The sequence below is a fragment of the Acomys minous genome (assembly GCF_964271855.1).
Source record: "Acomys minous genome assembly, chromosome: 12".
NCBI lineage: Eukaryota > Metazoa > Chordata > Mammalia > Rodentia > Muridae > Acomys > Acomys minous.
The window spans coordinates 72823133-72846556 of NC_140493.1; the positions used below are offsets into that span (position 1 = coordinate 72823133).

The 23424-nt window shown below is 50.3% G+C and overlaps 1 long non-coding RNA gene across 1 annotated transcript in view; it reads right to left on the reverse strand.

Moving 5' to 3' along the window:
• LOC311579694 overlaps positions 1-17985 on the reverse strand; it is a 39409-nt gene extending 21424 nt beyond the window's left edge. Inside the window, exons 1-2 of the long non-coding RNA XR_014773228.1 lie at positions 17908-17985; positions 17562-17740 (exon numbers count right to left, since the gene is read on the reverse strand). This is a non-coding gene — a long non-coding RNA (uncharacterized lncRNA). The remainder of the gene's footprint in view (positions 1-17561; positions 17741-17907) is intronic.
• Positions 17986-23424: the final 5439 nt, after the last annotated feature.

Genomic DNA, 23424 nt, shown 5'->3' on the forward strand with positions numbered 1-23424 from the left:
AAGTCCATTTAGGAAATCATGTAGTCTCCTCATAGCAAAGAAATAGAAGCCAATCAGATGCAGGTGGCCTGCCTGTGGTGGCATGGCTGTTGGGGGCAGCAGAAAGGTTGGAGTCGGAAAGCCAACACTATTTTCACACCCTCCCTGCCTTCAGCATGCCAGGAGGCGCTGATAAGTCCAAATCAAAACCTTTTCAAAAGACTGGTCCCAGGAAGACAAACAGGAAGTGTGAGTCCTTTCCTCCAGTGGTCCACAGAGGCTGACCTCAAGAAGACCTACCGCTCTGGAAATAACCTGTGTGGCGTATTGGAAGCCACAGGCCCATAAGCCATTGGAAACTGACTCACTGAGTATCCCTGGAGGCCTGTTCAGTAGAGCCAGCAATGGCTGCAGGTCCAGGGAGAAAGCTCCCAGAGATGACTTTGTGTGCCCTAACAATCAGGAAAGGCCTGGGCACAGAGAAATGAGAAGGAAGCTGAGGAGTAGTCACCCCTGGGGGGAGGTGGGGGACAAAGTGCCCCAACATAGGCTGGGGTAGGTATCCTAGCCCTGAAGCTCAACTCTGTTCCCTCAGATGGCTTTCCTCAGACACAATTGTCATGTCCTGCTGCTGTAGCCATATCCAGACAGAATCTACCCAAAGGGGGCAAAAGTAGCTGTGTCCAGCATCTCTCCTATAGGACTACTGAGCTTGGACCAGCCTCCAGTTGGACCACAAAGCTCTCCTGCGGAAGCTGGGAGCAGAATACCACTTAAAGGACCATGGACCACAGGTCAGGTGGGGATGTTCCCACAGAAAATTAGCTCAAGGCCACCAAAGAGGCGGCAGGGATGGGATTGGCCACGTTGCTCTCAGAACGCAGTAAGCATCCACTCCTCCTGTTGCCTACAGAGAAGTGACACTCAGCCTGTTAGGAAGTGGATGGATAACTCCGGTCAGATCTGCTCAGGACCAGAGCCTGTATGTGTCTGTAGAGAGCGAAGGGGGTGGGGGTGGGGGTTACAGGTCCCACTGGGTGGGCAGCTCTGAGGCATTCGTGGAGAAAGAGGCTGGTTTGAAGGACGACAAAAGGGAGGACTTTCCAGGGCTGGAACAGAGAGAGGGAAAAAGGGAACCTCCAACCCATCCTAGCTGCCTGCCCCGCTCTGCACATGCCAGTTCAGACAGATTGCCCTTTAGCCTGGAGGATGTTCTCAAGGGATGGGCTCCGGGAGGTAGCCCACTCCCCGCCCCCACAGTCTGGCTCCAGAAGTCCTTCCAGATCCTCAGCCTCTCCCCCTCCCCCCCCCACCTCCCTCCCGCAGCTGTGGGTTTGGCAGCCACTGGAGTAACTGTTACTTTTAAATGAATCCGCCCCAGAGGAAGTGAAGAGGCAAAGCATGGGCTACCAGCCACTTCTGAGTGCCCAGCGCGTTTCTCCTTCCTCACCAATAAGAGGATCAAACGCTTCTTCACAATGGGGGGGTGGGGGAGTAGGGGGCATTGGAGGGGTGTAGGGGGTTGGTCCGGGTCCCAGCACAAAAAGGAAGGGATACAGGGCCAAAAGAAGAGCTAGTGAGAAGGGCCTCATTTGATCTTAATCAGGCCAAGTTTATGTCTGACTTGATTTTTCTTTCCCCCTTCCACACTAAAAACAAAACCAAGGCCCCCAAAGAAAACAAATCACATTATTTATGTCTCTTGAACTCTTTCTGATTCCAAATGACTTAGGCTCATGAAACTAACTGCTGTGGTGACTCTGATCATTAGGAGCAAATTAAAAAAAAAAAAAAAAAAAAAAAGGAACCAAGACCACAAAGGTAGCAAAGAGACTATCAGCTGGCAAGTGGACGCAGCCTCAACTCCAGATCCAGCAACTGGCTTTCTGCTGGTCACGTCTTCTGGCCCCATACTTTCCTCTGGGGCTAAACTGAAGCTGCAGTGTCCTACACGGGGCTGACGAACTATATCTGAGTACAGAGGTTAATCAGGGCAGCGAGCCCCAAAGACTGTTGAAGGAGTGATTGTCCTTAGTGGCAGTGAATGTTCCAGTATTTTCACTCCCAAAAGAATAAACACCCTAGTGACGGAATCCATTTGTCAGCCCAGGCCTGCGGTAAGTGGGTGGCCTGCGAGGCACTGAGACCCGGGGCTGGATGACCTGGTGCTGACTGCACTGCCTGGAGTCTGGGCTAGAAGAGCGGGGGGGAACAGAGCTAATGCCTGCCTGGCCCTGGCCCTTCGAGCTAGCCTCGAAGGTCGAGACAACCATCAGCATGCCTTCCTCCCTGAGCACTGAGCCTGATGTTGTCTCTTGACTCTACGATCCTGCCTTCCTCCTATGTATTAAACTGTGACACACCCAAGTTCAACCTTCAACAGAGGTGAAAATCTGCGGGTCTCCATCCCATCTCCAAACCTCTCGGCTCCTGCCGCCAGCAAAGCCCTCCAGTGTCCTTGGCAACACTCTTACCCCGTTCCCGGCCACATGGGCTTGGTTGGAGCTAATTCTTCCCCCAGTCCAAGGTTGAATCTTGTGGCCCAGCCCTTAACCAAGCCGCATGCCACATTGCCCTGGCCTTAGTGGTTGGTTTCAGGGAAGGGCGACAAGCCCAATCAGACCACTCAAGGCTAGCAAACCTCAATTCTGAGAGTTTTGATTACGTAATTAGGGAGATTGATCTTCGGGGGGGGGGGGGGGGAAGGAATATATTTCCCAGGGCTCTTGAAGCCGTGTTGTGACCCATGAGCCAATTTGACAAAGAGGGGAACCCAGAGGACACCAGACTGAAAGATGGATGCCACCTCAGCTGATACAGTGAGCCATGCTGGAAGCCAGTTGTATGCTGGACTTCCCAGTTAGATTGTATTTAAACCTGTTCGTATGACCCTCTCCTCAGGAGCCTCAGGGTGTCCTACTGAGATAGGCCTCCTCTGCTCCCTGTTCCCACCCTGACAGTGCCAGTGAGCAGCCCTGGCCCTCCCCAGAAAGGAGGAAAACATCCTCAGACGCAGACAATGAGAGGGTATGAGGTCGACAGCACGCAGGGGCCCCAAGCAAGCTTTCTGAGGTCGGAGTCTGCCCTAGGGAGCTTCTACAGGGACACAGGGGGTCTCCTGGGACATCTGAGCAGCTCAGTTGTTGACAGCTAGCAGAGCTCTAGACTCTGGGCTAAGACTCTTGACCAGGAGAACTCGCAGAAGCAAGCAGAGTTTCCAACTTAGGCCCAGGCCAGTTATGTAATGAGGAATTCAGGCAAGAAGGCATCCACATACCAGGCCAGCCTTGGATCTGAAGCCAGGCCGAAGTCCACTCACTTCAGCAAAGCCAAGATCAGAGCCAGCTTAGATGCCAAGCCGACACAGTCCTGGTGTCTGCCTTGATGATATCTGGCCAGGAGAGAAGTCCATAGGCCTCCACCTGGGGATCCAAGGCCTGAACTGACCAGCTACCCATTTTCTAACATATGCAGGTCCCTGGACTAAGGGGCTACCTGCCTCTCAAGACTCCTAATCCCTCCCCTTCCTGGATCTTTGCAGGCAAACTTAGGTCAAAGGAGCCATGTGCCCAGCAATATTAAAAGGCAATCCGTAAGTCAGGGCTGGTGGTAGTTGCCTGAAATCCCAGTAGTTGGGGCTAACGCGGGAGGATCCCAAGTTTGTAGCCTAAGCTACAGAGACCCTATTTCACAAACAAAAAAAGTAGGTTTTTCTCACCCTCTCTCTTCTCCTGCTGAGAATGCTAGTGTGCTAGGAAGTTGCTTAAACCACGGCAGCCATATTACAAAGCTGAGGGAAAGGCCCAGGTGAGAGTCAAGACTTGACCGAAAGAGCCGGATGTCACAGAGATAGTAAACCGGTCTCAGGTCCTGTCCGTGTTTGGACTTTCTGTTTTAGGAGGTAACATGACAATTTAGGTAATTTCATGTCCTAATATGTTTCTATACAAGCAGGGTTGTCACCAAGTGAGAACGTGTCAGAAATGTCCCAACCCACACCTAAAATTCTGTATGTGGGACCCTGAAAGTGAGTTCACCAGGGGCCCTAGTCTCATTGTTAGTTGTTTGCTGGGTGGGTTTGAGAAGTGCTGGGGCTTGAACCCAGAACCTCCGGGTGGTGTGTGCTGACATTTGGAAAGCACTGGCTTATGCTACCATTCATCAGATTTTCTGGGACAAGCAGTTGAGAACATGTCTGCCCTATGGAACCTCAGGAAGCTAAGCCTGAGCTGGGTATGGTGGTTCAGATGTGGAGCTAGCACTTGGGAAGTGGAGGCAGGGGACTGGGAGTTCAAGGCCAGCATCTGTAGCATAGTCAGTTCAAGATCAGCCTGCGCAACACGAAGCCTTGTCTTAAAAAAAAAAAAAAGCAACTAAAGAAAGAGCTAAAAGCGATTTGGGATAGACAAGTCACAAAGCTAACTGGGAAGTCTCAAAGAGGGGATGGAAGAGAAAGCTGAAAGTGAAGTGCCTCCATTCATCACAGTAATTGCAATTCGATGAAAAGGCAAAATCAAAGACTGGAAAAAATAATTGCAACAAATACAAGGCTTAAAATCCTTTGTTTGGGAAAAGGTCACAGAAACTTTAAAAGAATCAAGATCCCAGTGAAATAAACAGCATTCCCAGATGCAAGTGCACTCACGCAGGCACGTGCACATGACACACATGCGCGTGTACATGTGCACACACACACACACACACACACACACACACACACACACACACACACACACCAGAGGGGAGGGCCAAAGTCATGTGACTTAAGAGGATATGGTCCAGCCTGATGAATGAGCATGGACTGGGTAAAACTTGTAGCCGTCTTTGGGGGTGTTCTTTGGAATTGCTCCTGACATTCTAAAGGGCATCAGGAAACACAAGAAACGTGCTCAGATCCATCAGGAGTTGAGCTTCTGTTTGCTTGTCTGGAAGGCAGAGAGAGAAGCCTGGTTTTATATGGTTCATACACAAGATAGGGTCTCTCTCTCACCATTTTCCCAGCTAGGCTGGTAGGCGACAAAAGCCAGAAAGCCCATTTCCCATCACCCCCAGTCTCCAGCGCCGGGATTACAGACACAGCTGGGTGCTGGCGTTCTGAACCCCATGCCTGGACAGTAAGCACTCTTACTCCACCGAGTCTGTGGTTTTCTTTTTCTAAAATGATGTGGGAGTCTTGCTATATATGTAGCCCACCTTGGCCTTGAACTTGTAATCTGACTGCTTACCCCCCCCCCCCGAATGTTGGCTCTAAGTATGTACCAACATGTCTGGCTTTATAGAAAGGATAAGATGGGAAGATGAAGGAGATAAGAGATTAAGAAAATGTCAACAAAAGGGAAAAGAGTGTGAGAAGGAACAGCAGCGACAGAGATCATTTGGGCACAGTGTGTGTGTGTGTGTGTCTGTGTCTGTGTCTTTGTTTCTCTGAGCTGTGTATATGTGTAAAGGCTAGGGGGTCAACCGTGGTGCCATTCCTCAAGACTATCTGCCTTGTTTTTCTGAAACTGTCTCTTATTGACTTAGAATTCTCAGTCTAAATGAGCGAGGCTGACTGGCTAGGGGCCCTATCTCCAACTCTCCTCCTCTGAATTACAAGTTTGCACCTCCACCATGCCCAGCTCTTTTATGTGGGCTCTGAATATCAAATTCTTGTCAAATGCTTGAATGGCTGCACACGTGTCCCATCTCCCCAGCCTAAGAATGACAGGCACCCTTTCTCTCTCTCTCTCTCGATCTCACTGTGTCTCTCTGGCTGGACTAGAACTCACTGTGTAGACCATGTTGGCCCAGAACTCTTAGAAATCTGCCTGCCTCTTTAGATGTCTTGGGGTGGGGGTTGGGGGTGTTCTTTGCAATTGTAGAAGAGCAAGGCCCTGGGTTCCGTCACCACTATCAAAAAAATAAATAATTGACCCAGAAAAAAGCCAAGCACCCAGGACGCTGAGACAGAAGAATTGATTGGGCCCAGGAATTCAAGACCAGCCTTGGGGGGAGGGGGAGGAAAGGAAGACCCTGAAGGTTTACTTCTGAGCTGCCTGAATGGCATTGGATGAGAGGGTTGGAGGAGTGAGGCCAGTGGTTACTGGGGCGTTCGGCTGCATCCTGCAGCCAGCCAAGCTGTCATCAAAGGGTATCTGAACCCTTCCTCAAGGCCAACACTACGCGCGCATTGCCACCCTACAAACTATTCCAACGTCTGCCCAATAGGTAGAAACTGAGGCCCGGAGAAGTCGGGTAGCGTGCCAACAGGTAACCCTGGAAGAAGCTGATCTGAGATTCCAGCTGTGACCTCCAAAGGTCAAGGTCCTTCCTGGACCCCAGGAATCTTCTGGAAGGAGCCCCTTGTACTCTCACTACGATGCCAAAGTAGCAGTGCCCATGGTACCCTGCCAGAGCTGAGCGTATCTGCTCTGAGGTTCTGATGTCGGCCATAAGCAATTTTCAGATGCAGAAGTCTGTCTCCATGTCCCCGTGACTGCTGGGGCAGCCTGGTCTCCAGTGGATGGGTGCCAAGATCAAAGGAAATAGACCAGCCACCATACAACGACGTGCAAGACTCAACTTATGGGAGGTAGTGGAATGTCACATTCAGAGGCAAAGCCAGATGAGGTCAGGGTCCAAGGGCTGGAGAAAAGGGTGTGCGGATGAGCAGTCAGTGGGTTCAGAGAAGCATTGTGGGGTACGGCAAAGTCCTAGGGACGGCAGGTGGGAAAGTGGCCAAAAAAAGGGTAGACTGTCGGCCACTAACTGTAATTTTTGTTGTTGTTTTGTTTTGTTTTTGAGACAGGGTTTCTCTGTGTAGCCTTGGCTGTCCTGGATTTGGGCTGTAGACCAGGCTGGCGTCAAACTCACAGAGATTCACCTCACTCTGCCTCCTAGGTGCTGGGATTAAAGGTGTACGCCACCATGCCCGGACAAATAACTGCATACTCAAGTATGGTAAAATAATAATAATTTATGCCGGGCGGTGGTTTTTTGAGACAAAGTTTCTCTGTGTAGCTTTGGCTGTCCTGGACTCACTTTGTAGACCAGGCTGGCCTCGAACTCACAGTAATTCGCCTGCCTCTGCCTACTGAGTGCTGGGATTAAAGGCGTGCGCCACCACACCTGGCAAATAGTAACTTTTATGTTTTATATATTTTTCCAAGACAGGGTCTCTCTGTTTGGAGCCCTGACTGCCTTGAACTTGCTCTGTAGACCAGGCTGGCCTTGAACTCAAGAGATCCGCAGCTGCCTCCTGAATGCTGGGATTAAAGGCGTGCTTCACCACTGCCTGGCTACAATAGTTTTTGTTTTGTTTTAGGACACTGGGCCAGGCAACTTGGGAGGAGGAAGCAAGAGGATCAGGAGTCCAAGATTATCCTTGGCTACACAGAGAGGACAAGGCTAGCCTCTGCTACATAGAGAGCACAAAGGCACCCTGGGCTACTTGAAATCTTGTCTCAAAGAAACAGAAATAGAAATAATGGAAAGGAAAATGAGGAAGAAAGGAAGATGAGAGGGAGAAGGAAGAGGAAAGAGACCCAGAGGCCCCGGAATGAGGGAAAGAGGACATTCATTGAGCCCCTGAGAGATGCTATGTCCAATGACAGACTCTTCCCACTTGTCCCTTCATTTAGCCCTCAAAACGACCCTTGAAATAGCAGCCACTGCTATTAAGAAAAGGTTTACAGTGGCTTGACCATGGTGGTGAAAATGGCAGTAGTAGATGGGACCTCAGCCTTTGAGCCCCAGCCTCGCAGCCATCCAGACACTGACAGTTGGAGGGATCTGGTCCCCACTTTTCATTCACTCTGTCACAGACGACCACCTTGAGACTCAGAGGTCACAGTGGAGGGGACACCATCCCTGACAGGAGTTGGGACAGCTGGAGGCTGTGGAGCTTCGTACAGCCACCCTTTCTTACTGTCCTCAGGGAGGAGGCTGCTGTGGCGTTGGCCCAGCCTCTGACACTTCCTGTTCTGATTTGACGGCGGAAACAACCCGAGGGCAATTCTGCCTCGGACATTCCCTGACTCAATTTTCCACTGAGGTAGGACCTGGACATTCTGGGGAAGAGGTCCTCAGGGCTCAGCAAGATGAGAGTAAACTTAATCTTGGTCATCTTGGGAAATGGCTCTCCAGGTCCTTTGAAAGTAGGGGGCTCCGGGTTCAAATCCTACCCAGGCTGGACAGCAGCCAGGATAGCAGAGGTTGCATAGGCTTTGGTGTCACGTGACATTGAATTCAGAGTCAAACTCCACTGCTTACTATAGACCTGAGCTTAGCCCAAATCGAGGCTCAGACGTATTTATTTTCTTGTCTGTGCATATGTGGGGGTAAGATATATGTTCACATGCGTGAGCAATCGGAAGACAACCTTGGGTAGCATTGGGTAGCATTCCTCAGGCACAAGCCACCTTTGTCAAGATTTATTTTTATTAATTTCTAACTGTGAGTGCATGTATGCACTCACATATGAGTATATGTGTTGTGTGTGAGTATGTGCACATGAGTGTAGGTACTCTTGGCATGAGGTGTTTGACCCCCATGAGCTACCTAACATGGGTGCTAGGAACAATCTCAGGTCTTTTTTACACAAGAGCAGTCTGTGCCCTTAACCACCTCCGCAACTTTTTTTTTTTTTTTTTTTTTTTTTTTTTGGTTTTTTGAGACAAGGTCTCTCTGTGTTAGCCTTGGCTGTCCTGGAGTCACTTTGTAGACCAGGCTGGCCTCGAACTCACAGCAATCTGCCTGTCTCTGCCTCCCGAGTGCTGGGATTACAGGCATGCGCCACCACGCCCGGGTTTTTTTTTTTTTTGGAGGCAGTGTCTCACTGGGCTAGAATCTGCCCCGTAGGCAGGGCAGCTGGCTGGTACGTCCCAGGATCTATTTCTAGGATTACAGGCATCATCACCGCCAGCCTTTTATTTTATTTATTTATTTATTTTAACTCTTTGGGTTTTCAAAACAGGGTTTCTCTGTCTTGGCTGTCCTGGGCTCGCTTTGTAGACCAGACTGGCCTTGAACTCACAGCGATCCACTTGCCTCTGCCTCCCTAGTGCTGGGATTAAAGGCATGCACCACCACCCAACCCACACCCCCAGCTTTTTAATGAGAGTACTGGTCTTCTAAACTTTTGCTACAGAAGATGCCTGGTGCTCCTTCATAGAACCAAATTCTGCCATGCCCCCTGCCATAGACACACCAGCCCACAAGGGTAGCCATGTGCTGAGCGGTCAAGTGCTCGGACAATGTCACACAGGGGACAGGTGGAGTGATCCTCACCAGAGTTTCACAGATTTTGCATTTCACAAGCATCCTTCACTATTTCAGCTTTGATAAATACACCCACTTATCCTATTTCAGGGCCTTTCAACTTCTAGGCATTAGGTTTGAGGTTTTTAGGCATGTCTATTTTCTCGTTACTTTCTCACAGTTTCCTCCTTCCATCCCTACCAAGCACCTGTCGAAGTCACTGCTTTAATCTCTGGACCTCCAAGAGACTCCGTGTGCATTACGTTTAGTTGCTCCAGCATTTAGAAGTCAGCCCTTCTGATTTGGAGAGCCAGCTGCCTAACACTTTAATACAGTGAGTGCTCACCTTGAAGGTCCCGCTCCGTTTCTGAGATGGGACGTCACTATGCAGTAACAGCCCAGGCTGGCCTCTTGCACCCACTCCCCAAGCGCTGGCATTACAGGTGTCACCATGCCCGGCTCGCCAGTGTGATGACCAAGCCAGCATCACAAGTCAATGACAAATGTGGTTCTAACCTGTAACAGGGACTTTTATTAGCCTGCTTCAATTATCCCAGAGGCTTACTGCCTCCATCTGCTAACCTAGGCCTAGCCCTGGAAGCTTCTAGCCTCCGTGCAAGCTAATGTAGGCCTAGAATGTTTTCAGCCTCTGAGACTTACTCCTGAATAAGCTCACCCTTCCTAGCTCTTTCTGAACTCTGGGCTGGCTGGTTCAACTCAGCTGTTCTGGCTCAAACTCCTCTCCCAGCTGACTTTTTCAATCTGGCTTCTCTCTCGACCTCAAAATTGCTCTGCTTGGCCTCAAACTAACTCCAGCAATCTGCTCTAGTCTTCTGGCTCCTTCCGTCTTCACCTGAGTCCCCTCTCTGCAATCTGTCACTACTACCATCCCAGTAAAACTGTCTCCTCTCTCTCTCTTCACTGCCTCTTAAGTAACTTCCCTTTCTTCTCTTTTCTTGTGAGAGTTGGGCATATCCTATTCTGTCAAATCTTTCTCTGATTCATCACGTTTTCTGCCACTCAATAAGACATCACTTTCAAACATGGGCGCTTCCTTCTACGAACTAACTTTACCTTCATTGTTTGGGATTAAAGGCGTGGACCACCATGCCTGGCCCTGAGCTGTTCTTTACCTGATACTGGCTCTCTACCAGGCTGGCCTTGAACTCAGATCTGCTTGCCTCTGTCTCCTGGATTTAAAGGCATGTTTGTATTCCAGCTGGATCACACAGACCTAGAAGGACTTTGGATGTGACCTCTGGCCAGAGCAGCCATGTTCTAAATCAACATTCTTCCACACTAACCCTTTCTGAGTCAGAGGCTGTCATGTTGGTGCTGGCTGGTAACTCCCTAGGAATGGGGCAGCTCTATATCTTTTCTTTCCCACCTAACCATCTAATGAGCTCAGAACACATTCTCTCTCTCTTTTTTTAATATTTTAATTTATGTACACTGTTGTTTTGAATGCGTATGTATCTGTGTGAGGGTGTCAGATCCCCTAGAACAGGAGCCACAGGCAGCTGTGAGCTGCCATGTGGTGCTAGGACTTGAACCTGGGTCCACTGGGTGAGTATTCAATGCTCTTAACCACCGAGCCATCTCTCCAGCCCCAGAACACGTTCTCATCCTGGCTAAGCTCTGTACCAGCTCAACAAGTCACCCATATGCGGCAATTCCACCCTGTGCAGCGATGAAGGAATGTGACTTTGGGACGGGCGGGGTTTCTCTTTTATACCTTTCTGGGATGCATGACTTTTCATAGAATACAAATTGCTTTTATAAATCCTGATCCTACCCATATAAGGAAAGACAAAGCCTATTAAAAATAAAGGTGGGTGGGAGCTACTTATAGGCCATGACCACTGAGCAGGACTCACTGGCCACGGACCAGGCTGCAGCACCTTAAATACACCGCCCCCAGGCTGCAGCACCTTAAATACACCGCCCCCAGGCTGCAGCACCTTAAATACACCACCCCCAGGCTGGGGAAGGGAGGAAAGCTAGTCACATGATCAACTTGAAATTCAGATGGTTCTAGAAAGACCCATGTTTCTAGAACCCCAGGGCACCATGGATTCTGGTCTCAGGAGAACTCTCTACACGAGACATAACAGGTGTGTGGTGTTTGTTCTCAGAAGAGCAGCTGGCCTATGTAAGCCAAAGAAGAATGTGATGACACCCACAAGGCGCCTCGGCCTCTTCAGAAATCAACAGAACACACAGGAAGTATGGCCCTTCATCTATCAAAACAGCTGAGGTGTGCCCGCTTCACTAGCTCCAGGACTAGTTAACAATCGTACAGAAAAGATAGCTGTGCCCCCCCACTTATAAGGATGATGGAAAAGCCCATAAAGCAATCCATATTTTAAGAAGAAAAGAAAAAGGAGTAAAGGATTTTTTGTTTGTTTGTTTGTTGTTTTTGAGACAGGGTTTCTCAATGTAGCCTTGGCTGTCCTGAAGCTCACTGTGTAGACCAGGCTGGTCTCGAACTCACAGAGATCCATTTGCCTCTGCCTCCTGAGTGCTGGGATAAAAGATGTGTGCCACCTCGCCCACCCTGAGTAAAAGATTCTTTTTTGCTTGGTTGATTGGGTTTTGTTTTGTTTTTCGAGACAGGGTTTCTCTGTGTAGCCTTGGCAGTCCTAGACTTGCTTTGTAGACCAGTCTGGCCTTGAACTCACAGCGATCCATCTGCCTGCCTCTGCCTCCCAAGTGCGCCACCACTGCCTGGCTAGTAAAGGATTCTTAAACACAAGAGGGGCTGCTGAAAGTAAAGACTACTCTAGCTGCTGGGGATTGTGCTATTGCTCAAGAGCTTTTCAGAGCACTGGGGTGCCTGTATCGTCTGCATTAAGATATCCACGGACCTTCGTAATTCTGTTTCTATAAGTCTACTCTAAAGGAAACACAGGCTGCTTTATTATCAGAGCTCCTCACTGCAGCAGGATTTATAACGTTGGAAGGTAATAATTCACGTACTGCCCCCACAATGGCTGGCATGGTAAGCTTTGATGGAGCCTCTCAGTGGCGTGTCCCATGGCCATTAAAGACAATGTTTATGGAGACTGTAGTAACTCAGGGCGATGTTTATGTTGCCGTGCTAAATGACACAGGGGGATATAAAGTTGTACATACAGTACGATTTTAACTACATAAAAATTCACATAAAAGAACAGACAGAAACGCTCTCATGTTCTACAGTCCCCTGGGGATTAGTCAGGCTGAAGTAGGTTTTTAAACCCTTTCTAAAATATATTTTATTTCATTTTGAAACGATTGCAGAGTTGCAGAAAAGTTGTAAGAATGCCAAAGACAGCCCTATTTCGCTTGCCCCGGTTTCCTAGCATTTAATATTTTCCCACAGCTGCGTCACTACATGCATGTGGCCCTCACTGTTCCCAAGTGTGCAGAGAGGATATGGTTCTAGTATTTTCTGAACCCCTTGAGAGCAAGCTGCAGAGACGATGTTTTGCCATGCTGGAAAAACTCCAGAGCATTTCCTACAAACACAGACGTGAGGATTCATCACCACGCCTTACAAGGAAACCAGCGTCCAATCCACAGACCTCATGCAAATTTTGCCACTGTCCCAACTACAGGTCTTTTGCCCCCACCTTTCCAGCAGGGGAATCTGATCTTAAAATGTGGCATATTTAGTCATTTAGTTTGTTCTGAGGATTTTCTTTTGGTTTTGTTGTTTGGGGTTTGTTTTGCTTTTTTGTTTGTTTGGGCTGGACAGACTTACTCTACAGGTTAACTCTCAACCTCAGCTGGCTTCTTCTTCTTTATGACAGGCTCTGCAGTCTCGGTAAGAGTAGAAGGTTTTTACCCTATGAGCATATACAGGGGGAGGAAGTCTCCGCAGTCACAGTCATAGGGGAGGCGGGTAAGGGGAAAATGGGAGGGAGGGAGGAATGGGAGGATACAAGGGATGGGATAACCATTGAGCTGTAACAAGAATAAATTAATTAAAAAAAAAAAGAATAGAAGGTTTGCCTTCTCCCCCTGTGCTTACTCTTCATATCATATACACATGATATATATATATAGATATAGATATCTATATATCTATATATATATAATATATAATATACAACCAATATATAACCTCCAGTGGTTTTCTTGGTTACTGCCATTACTTATGCCGATGCTCAACAGCCCAGGTTGGGCTAACAGAAGCCTCTTCTAGACAATTTCCTTGTCCCTTACAAGTCACCCTCTCAATACATCCTTCCTTTTACAGCGCACACATCCTGGGATCACCTGGGAACAGCTGCTTCTCCAAGCGGCTTTGGTTCACTGTAGTTGACAAGGGTTGTGGAAGCCAAGACCTAGAAGCTCGGGGTGCCCCGTTGGCTTCTGGGACCTTGCAGGCCAAACGATGTGCACACATGTGCATACACGGACAACTATAGCCACGTGGGTCTACACAGAACTAAAACTATACATCCACTGAATTCCCGGTGTGAATGTACGAGCGCGTATATAAATCTAGGTATTTACATAAACAATATACAAACGCAGCCGGCTTGGTTCTTTCTAGTTTTCTCCCTGGCTCCCAGTATCCCTCATGCGTACTCAGGGTAATGACTCTGACAGCCACCAGCTGACTTCTCTGCTCTTCTTCCTCAGTGCCCTCGGCAGACCATATAACCTCCAAGATGCCCCCAAATCAGGAGCTGGAACCCTGCAAAAACATATCTGTAGTATCTTTATATGGCGTCACCTCCCACGTCTTCCCCTCTTTCCCCTGGCTAAACAACTTAAGGCACACAGCTGCATTCCTACAGAGACTGCAGAGACACATCGCACAAGCTTACATCATCGCCCTAGTGTGGTTAGGGCAGAGGCAGCTGGGACCATGTGCCTCTTCCTCTCCACCCTACTCCTGGGCCTGCTCCTCCCAAGGCTGCAGCTTCCATCACTATGGCCTTTTCAAGAGACCTTTTCTTCTTTCAAGCAAGTGAGCAAACAGACAGACAGCCCCTCCCCAGAGACCCTGTGCTGGTTTGAATGAGAGCGGCCCCTATCGGCTCACACAGTTTGAATACTTGAATGCTTGGCCCCAGTTGGTAGCATTGTTTGGGAAAGATTAGGAGGTGCGTTGTTGGTGAGAGTGGCCTGTGAGGTTTCCAAAGACTCACAGCATCCCTAGTCTGTCTTGGTCTTGGTTAGTCAGTCTCTCTGTGCCTCTCTTTCCTGTCTGTCTGTCTGTCTCTCTCCATTGTCTCTCTTCTGTGTGTCCACCTGTCTCTGTCTGTCTCTGTCTGTCTCTGCCTGTCTGCCTGTCTCTGTCTCTCTCCCTGCTTGTCTCTCTCTCTCTCTGTGTCCCTGCCTCCCTCTCCCTCTGTGTGTGTGTGTGTGTGTGTGTGTGTGTGTGTGTGTGTGTGTCTGCCTGTGTGTGTATGTGTGTCTGCCTCTCTCTTTCTGTGTGTGTGTGTGGCTCTGCCCTCCCCTCTGTGTGTGTCTGCCTGTCTCTGTGTGTGTGGCCCTGCGCCCCCCACATGTGTGTGTCTGCCTCTGTGTGTGTGTGTGTCTCTCTCTCTCTCTGTCTCTCTCTGTATCTATGTGTGTGTGTGTGTCTGTGTATGCCTCTCTGTCTCACTCTGTGTGGGTGTCTGTGTATCTCTCTCTCTCTGTCTGTCTCTCTCTGTGTGGATGTCTCTGCGTGCCTGTGTGTGTGTGTGTGTGTCTGTCTGTCTGTCTGTCTTTCTGTCTGTCTGTCTCTCCCTCCCTACTTGCTGCTTCTCGTCATCCTGTCTTCACTCTACCATTGTTAACTCCCAACACTCTGAAACCATAAGACCAATTCAACTCTAAGTTGCCTTGGTCATGGTGTCATACGGAAGCAATAGAGAACAAACCAATACAAACCCTGAGGGCTTTTGTGGCTCATCCCCCATCAGGCCTTGCACAGAAGCACCTTCTCTCAGAAGGGAACCCCTACAACCCGTCCTTCTTCCTCATCCTTCCAGGCCAGGCACTAAGGAAACACACTGTCAAGGCCAGGGGGGAGAGCGGATGGAAGCAGAAACCTGTGTCTCAAAGGCGGTGTTCTGGAAAGTTTGGGTGTGAGTCTATCACTCACAGTCAGGCAGAACAGGGACAAGGGACAACAGGAGGAGGTGAGGCACAGCAGGCTCTGAAGTTGGGAGCTAAGGGTAATGAGGGCTTGGGGGAGGGTTAGCAAGTTGGGACACTCTGTATAGGGATTCCTACAGTGTGGTGTAGCCCCAAGATCCAAGCCACTCTGGGTGACAGAGGCCATGCTCCAGAAAATGGCCAAGCAGGACCTGACCATGTGTCCTCTGGACTTGGTGGCTTCAAGTTCAAATTTGGCCTCTGACCAAATCTTTTCCCACGTTTTCCGCCTACACATGGGGGTAAGAGCCTCCTCTGCCCAGGAAGCTTTGGGAGTCACCCCAGCTCCAGTGTCCACGCCCCCCTCGCATGTGTTCCCTGGAAAGGGAAGTGGGAGAAGAGAGGGGTCTCTATCCCCTCTCCCCCACTGGGCAGCACTGGAGAGCCTTGGAGAGCACCTAAGCTGACCACAGAGTGTCACGATGCCCATGATGCCAGTGACAACAGGCTGGGCAGCAAGATGTCACATGTTGCCATGCCTCTCTCAGGACAGCAGCAGGCGAGGAGAAGTCCCAGGGGTCCATGGACACTGCCCTGCTGACCAAATCCCTCTACTTCACACAGCAGCTGTGGCAGCTGTTTATCTATGAAGCAAATTGGACCATAAGATTGTCAGAAACTATTCTGAGTGGTTTCTTTGGGTTTGTTGTTGTTGTTGTGTTGTGTTGTGTTGAGGGTGTTGAAACACCACTGTTGAGTCTCTTGGGTCTCAGGTCTTCAGACCAAGCTATAGCTGAAACATCAGCTCCCCACGGTCTCTGGCTGACCAACCCACCCTGCAAATCTTGAGACTCAGTGGTCCCCACAACTGTTTGAGCTAATTTACCTACCTAGAGAACCCCAGAGCACCCAGTAACTCAGGGAGGGACTCTGATCTGGTACCAGTTCCTCAGCACTGGCAGGGGGAGCATACAGGGATCCATACCCTAAGTGCAGCATGTTCCTTCCCACTCACTGCGATGAAGACTCTCACTTGTGAGTGTATGAGCACCCCCTAACACACACACACACCACACACAACATACACACTACACACACCACACACACATCACACACACACATCACACATACAACACACACACAGCACACACCACGCACACAACACACACACAGCACACACCACGCACACAACACACACACAGAACACACAACACATACAACACACACACCACATACACACCACACACATGACACACACCACACACACATGACACACACCATACAGACCACACACACTGCACACACCACATATACAACAACACATATAACACACAAACACACACCACACACACACCACACACACCACCACACACACACCACACAGACCACACATACCACACACACACACCCCACACACACATCACATACACACACACAAAACACCACACACCACACCACACATACACCATACACACACCATACACGTCACACACACATCACACACACACCACACACATACCACACCACACACACACCACACATATACACACCATACAGACCACACACACTACACACAACACACCATCACACACACACCACACACACACAAACTCCTCCAGCAAGGCAGGCTCCACCCAGTGGAACAAGCACACACAGGACGTGGGGCTGTTGACTTGGCAACCAGCAGAAAGGGACATTGTGTAATTCAAAGTCAAAAAAGAAACTGGGTCAAAACGTAACTCTGCTACAAACAAGCTACTTGGCTTTGGCCGTTGGCTTCGCCTCTCAGGCCTCGATGAGCCCCTCTGTAAAATGGGAATGACACAACCCCACAGCAGTAAGGGAGACTGTAAAATACCCAGGATGGGGCCTACCCCTGGGGGCACCGCTCTCGCCTTTCCTGCCTCTCCAGAACACTGGTGCCAAAGAAAGTGACCGCTCGGCCAGCAGCGGCCACGGATAACTGAGAATCTCCCAGCCAGCCCAGCAGCGGCCACGGATAACTGAGAATCTCCCAGCCAGCCCAGCAGCGGCCACGGATAACTGAGAATCTCCCAGCCAGCCCAGCAGCGGCCACGGATAACTGAGAATCTCCCAGCCAGCCGGCCCACCTGGAAAGCATTTAGCAAGCCAGCAGGGTCCCCTGTTGGCCATCCTCAATGCCCTCCTGCCCAGGGCTCACCCATTTCCCCTGACTCATCCCCAAACCACACCAGCGCCCTGAGGTTTACCAACATTAAGATATTCGAAGGCCACAGACTCACCAAAGATCCTCAGAGCGGAACCGTCTGTGCGGGTTCTGCGGCTGAATCTTACACAGGGATGAGATCAGTCGACGGCCAAGCTGGGCACAGGGCTCGAGGTGTGGGAAGCCTCGGATCGGGCCTCTCTTGAGTTGGCTTTTAGCACTAAGGGCCCAGCAGCCAAGCACAGCATCACGGGGCTGGGGAGGGGGTTGGGGAGGAGCGAGGGGGGTGGGGATTGTTAGAAATGCAAATTCTCAGACTCCACCCCAGACCCACTGAGCCAGCATGTGTAGGAGGGGCCCCGGCCACCTGCTTTGAAACGACCCCCATCCCCCACCCCACCTGAAGTCAGCAGCTCACAAACCTGATGCCCATTGCAATCGCCCGGGAGGCTCTGAAACATTCCAGTTCATAATTAACTCAGTGCGTCCGTGCCCACTCAGCTAAGCTGTTGAAAAGCACCCCAGGCTAACCCTGCTCACCTGAGCTTTACACCTCCACGTGCTTAGAAAACTGAGTCAGCTGTATTAGGGAGGGGCTGCGGACTAAGTGTGTGTGCCTTACGAAAGCCAGCTAGCTCCCAGAATCAGAGGCCATGACCTTAGCCTGTAAAGCACTTGCTACCAAGCTTGACTAACTTCAATCCCCAGGACTCGGACAGTGGAAGGATCAAACTATTGCAAGTCGTCTACTGACCTGACCTCCACATGAATACCGTGGCACAGCCCACCACCCCAAATACACACGCTAAATGTCAAAAACACCCCCACCAAACATACACACTAAATGTAAATATATATATACATTTATATGTGAATATATATGTATGTATGTATGGGGTATTCTAGAGGAAAATTAAAGAGCAAGTATGAGACAGGAATATATACATAAATTTAAGGTCGCTCATGCCCCTTCATTGCCTTACTACTAGCCCTGGGCTGGCAGATTAGCCTATCTTTGCATCCCTGAAAAGGTCCAGCCTGGGACCTGTGTGCTGTACTCAGCAGGCCCCTACAGACCTTTAAATTATCTGTATTATCTATAGGCCCCTCTAGCAATCAATCAAGACATAGACACTTGTTATATTTTAAAATAGCCTTAGTTAACCTGGGGCAGGGCAGATATCAATCCTCTAAACTCCCTCCCATAGTGGGGCAGGCATGGGATCCCTGCCTCAATCCCAGGCCATCTGTTTCTAATAACCTCTATCAAGCTACCTCCCATCCATAATCCCAAATGCTTGCTCATGTTCTTCATCTGGGCTGGATTCTCCATCCACCCCGGCCATGTTCGTCTCCTCCAGCTAACCCATGGCGGCCTTCCTCTCCTCTCCTCAGGTCTCTCTCCTTCCTCCTCCTGGCCCTCTTTTCTTCTTCCCAGAATTCCTCTCTCTCCTAGCCCCACCGTATCTCCTCTGCCCTGCCCAGGTGGGATAGCTTTTTATTAAGCAAAAGGTGGGTCACAGAGACAGCAAGCAGTCATCAGCATCAAAATACATCAGACCATGCCTCAGCTTCCTCATCCGCAGTATGATGCCAGCTCCTAGGAAGGAGACTCCAGCATGGAAGTCAGCTCTAGGCTGGCATACGAGCAAATGACGGTGATACCGAAGGCCTGGCGCCATCCAGCTGCCATTCCTGCCCACCCAGTCACAACCTCCCCTTGGTAGCCTTCAGCGTCTGCTTAGCAAGGATATAGGGTTTGCAATGTACAAAGGCCTGATTCAAGCCACCTCACATGGAAAATCAAGTGACATGGTGGAGGCTGGCAGTGTGTGTCAGTTAGCAGAGCGCTTGCCTAGCACGCTTACAGCCCTGAGTTCAGTCCCCAGTGCCACATGAAAATGGGTGTGGTGGTGCATGCCTGTCTGGAACTGTAGGTAAAAACAAGAGAGTCAGAAGTTCAAGGCCCGTCCGCAGCTGTACAGCAAGTTTGAGGCCAGCCTGTGCTGCCTGGGACTCTGTCAGAGGGAGGGGTGGAGGGGACAGCTGGAGAGATGGCGTGACTGTTAAGAGCACTAGCTGCTCTTCTGGGGAGAAGGGGAGTCCTGGGTTCAATTCCCAGCACTCACAGAGTAGTTCACAACTCTCTGTAATTTCACCTCTAGGGCATCTGACAGCCTTTTCTGGCCTTCAGGCCTATCAGGTACACAGACACAAACACAGGCAAAACACCCACATGCAATTAAAACAAGGGGTGTTTTTTTTTAAGATTTATTTATTTATTATGTATACAGTGTTCTGCCTACATATACACCTGCAGGCCAGAAGAGGGCACCAGATCACATTATAGATGGTTGTGAGCCATCAGGTAGTTGCTGGGAACTGAACTCATGACCTTTGGAAGTGCAGACCGTGCTCTTAACCTCTGAGCCACCTCTCCAGCCCAAATCAAGGTTATTTTTAAAAGGAAGGAAGCAGGCATAATAGGCTTTCCAAACTGGAAGCAGGCTCCGTGTACATCCGTCTTCCAGAGTATCCTTCTGTTCCTCGTGCTGGCTGTGTGAGTTTTCTCTTGCCAGCAGCTTCGCTCTGTGAGGTGACGCTGCTGGCCACCTCCAGGCTCACGACCTATCAGCTGAGCAACCCCAGGAGAGTCTCCCCACCCCCGAGAGCCAGGACAAGCCTAAGCTCTCTTTTCACTAGCTTGGCTTGGGCTCCCCATCTACCTCTAACCCAGGCAGTTGCTGTCCAGAAGACTCTGATGAGCCAGACAGGCCTGGGCTATCTGCCACCTCTTCCCAGGTGGGTGAGGAGGGGGCATCCTCCAGGGAAATTCGGGAGCAAGTATGCAACTAGAGGACGGAAACTTGGCACTACTGCCTGCAGCAGGGAACCAACTGTAAGGAGGTCAGGACCCAGTCTCTGCATCAGTGGGTGTGGCTGGCAGTGCCCTCTCCTAAGGCATGACAGTCACTGTCTTGTGCCTTTCTACCCTCTGTGTCACCAGCTGCACAATGGAGAGAGGGGGGCGGGGGGCTGAACAGTTGGCTCAGAGGCCGGACATGGTGGCGCACGCCTTTAACCCCAGCACTTAGGGGGCAGAGGCAGGCGGATCTCTGTGATTTGGAGGTCAGCCTGGTCTACAGAGTGAGTTCCCAGGACATCCAGGGCTAAACAGAGAAACCCTGTCTCAAAACAAACAAACAAACAAACAGAAGAGTTGGCTCAGCAGTTAAGAGCACAGGCTGCTCTCCCAGAGGGCCTGGATTCAATTTCTATCACCCACAAGGAGGCTCACAACTCTGTAATCTACTTTCAGGAGATCTGATGCCCTCTTCCGGCCTCTGCAGGCACCAGATGCTCATTTGGTGCACAGACAGACATGCAGCCAAAACACTCATACACATAAAATACATAGATAAATAATTTTCCTTTGAAAAGAACACAGTGGGGACTGGCCAGGTGTCACATATCTGTAATCTCCACACTCATGTGGCTGAGACAGGAAAGTGACAAATCCAGACAGATCTGAGCTATGTAACCTCATCAGATTCTTGGGGGTGAGAGCGAGGCATGGGTGGAGAAGCATGGGGGGGGGTCTGTAGGGGCTGTACTAACCTCTACTGAACTGTACTTTGTTTCGGTTTGCAAGACAGGGTCTCTCTGTGTAGCCCTGGCTGTCCTAGACTCACTTTGTAGACCGGGCTGGCCTCGAACTCAGCAATCCACCTGCCTCTGCCTCCCGAGTGCTGGGATTAGAGGCGCGCGCCATCACGCCCGCCTGAACTGTACATTTCTAAATAGTTACAATGGTAAGTTTTACCTTGTGTTCCTTTTACAGTAATAATAATAAAAAAGAAATAAAACCTGTCTCCCTGAAACTAGAGGCAGAGAGGTAAGACACAAGTGGAAGCCGTACAAGAGGTCCCTAGAAGAAACCGGAGCCTGAGAACCCCATAATATGTATGGGCCTTGGGTTAGGAACCGGTTTGTCTTGCATGCTAGGGAGGATGCTACTAGCGTCAAGCCGCAGATAAATAAATAAACGAGTGACATGACATCATCACAGCTGTCATTTCCACTCCGTTACACTTGGCTAACTGTAAACCTATCAAGGCTCCCACAAGGTGTTATATATAGAATTAGGTATCCCTCCACAGCTTAATAAGTCTAAGCTCGTAATCAGCAGTTTGCCTCCAAGAGCTGGCAGCACTTTTACTGTCTTTTGTGGGGGAGACACCGGAGAAAACCAATTGTCCTCACAATGACTACCAGGCACCTTGGATTCTGCGCAGTACTATGACTAAAAAAAGAATGGCCTGGTCCGACATTCTTGGCCCAGCTCAGGAAGCAAACCTGGGCTCAGATCTGCATGGCGCAGAGCGCATTGACGTCCTGAGGGCAAAGCGCCATCCTGGGGCGCTTTAGCAGCAGCCAGCCTGCTGCCCTGGCTATTTCTATTTTATTAAACCCAACCCCTGGCCACCAAGGGCCTGCACAGCTGGACAGGACATATCTAGAAAAGGAAATTGGTTTCTCAGGCAAGCAGTGTTTGCAGAGGAAGGAAAATACGGTGTTTACTCCCTGAGCTCCGCACCTGCACTTAGGAGCTGCCTGTGATGGTGGTGATCCAGTGATGATGCAAGGCCTTTGGGAGACCCCAGCACTGGACCAGAGCCTCTCTCCCTCAGGGGAGGGAGGGAGCAGTCAGCAATTAACTCCGAACTGGCCTGTCTCTGTTGTAAGGACGCACCGTGCCCTTTGCCTTAAGAAGCCTGGGTATCTTCTCAGCCACCCTGCGTTTCCTGGAAATGCTCTGGGCGCTCACACTCAGCTCCCTATCCTGCCTGTGCACATGAGGAGACGCTGGGAGGGACTGAGGCAGAGGGAGGGGCCTTGGGGAGCCATGTAGGCCTAGGAGCTATACAAGGAGCACCACTCCTAGGAAGCAGTTCACAGCGCCAGCAGGTCCTGGATGCAACCAGGTGTGGTGACCTGCCTGTAATCCCAACAGCACCTGAAAGGTTGAGGCAGGAAAATCACCAGTTCCAGAAGAGTCTGGGTCATGTAGCCACGCCCCCTAGCCACACCCACAGCCACAAACCACACAGAAAATTCTGTTTCCTTAGCGGATTGACAGCTCACAGGCGGCCGAGACAGATCATATGCATAAAATGGGCACATTTTGGCTGCTGAAGTCTTAGGCCCCACCCCCCACCGACTGAAGACACAGATGATAAAGGCAGCCTTCAAACAAATCTGGAGCCATCAGTTCTCTGCCCTGAACCTGTCCAGAGCTCCTCACAATGGCCTGCTCAGCTCTGCTGACGGAGACTGGCCACTGTCACTCTGGCCTCCTCAGGAGCTTCAACCAGCCAAGAACTTCCTGTTCTTTTGGACATCTGTCCACTCCTGAGGGCCCACCCTCGCCTCTCCTGATGGACAGGTCAGCTCGGGTATCCCCCAAGGACGGCACCCACACACTGCCATGCTAATCTCCCTTGGTTTTTCACTTTCTGCCCGCCCTTGCTTCACTGAGAATGCTACCCCCATCTCCACTCAATGGGAAAGGAGATGAGCAAGCAGTACTTCCTTCTAAGCCAAAGGCAGAGAGGAGCATCCACCCAGGTGAGGGTACCCAGGAGCTGAGGCTCCCGTACTCAAGATGAGGGTACCCAGGAGCCGAGGCTCCCAGACTGAAGACACAGGTGATCCCCGCCTTGTGGCTCCAAGCCAGGGAGAGTTCCTCTATCACACTCTGAAATGACCCTTTCTATGGTGGCCCTGCTCCCTAAGTGGAGGCCAAAGCAAAAGTCACCCCTGGGCTAAGTTGCCTACTGGGTTCCCTACTGGATCCTGAAGTAGCACCATGGCTCCATCCAGACTCTGGGCTGAGGACTTTATAAGCAGCATCACATTTAATTCCTACAACGGCCCTT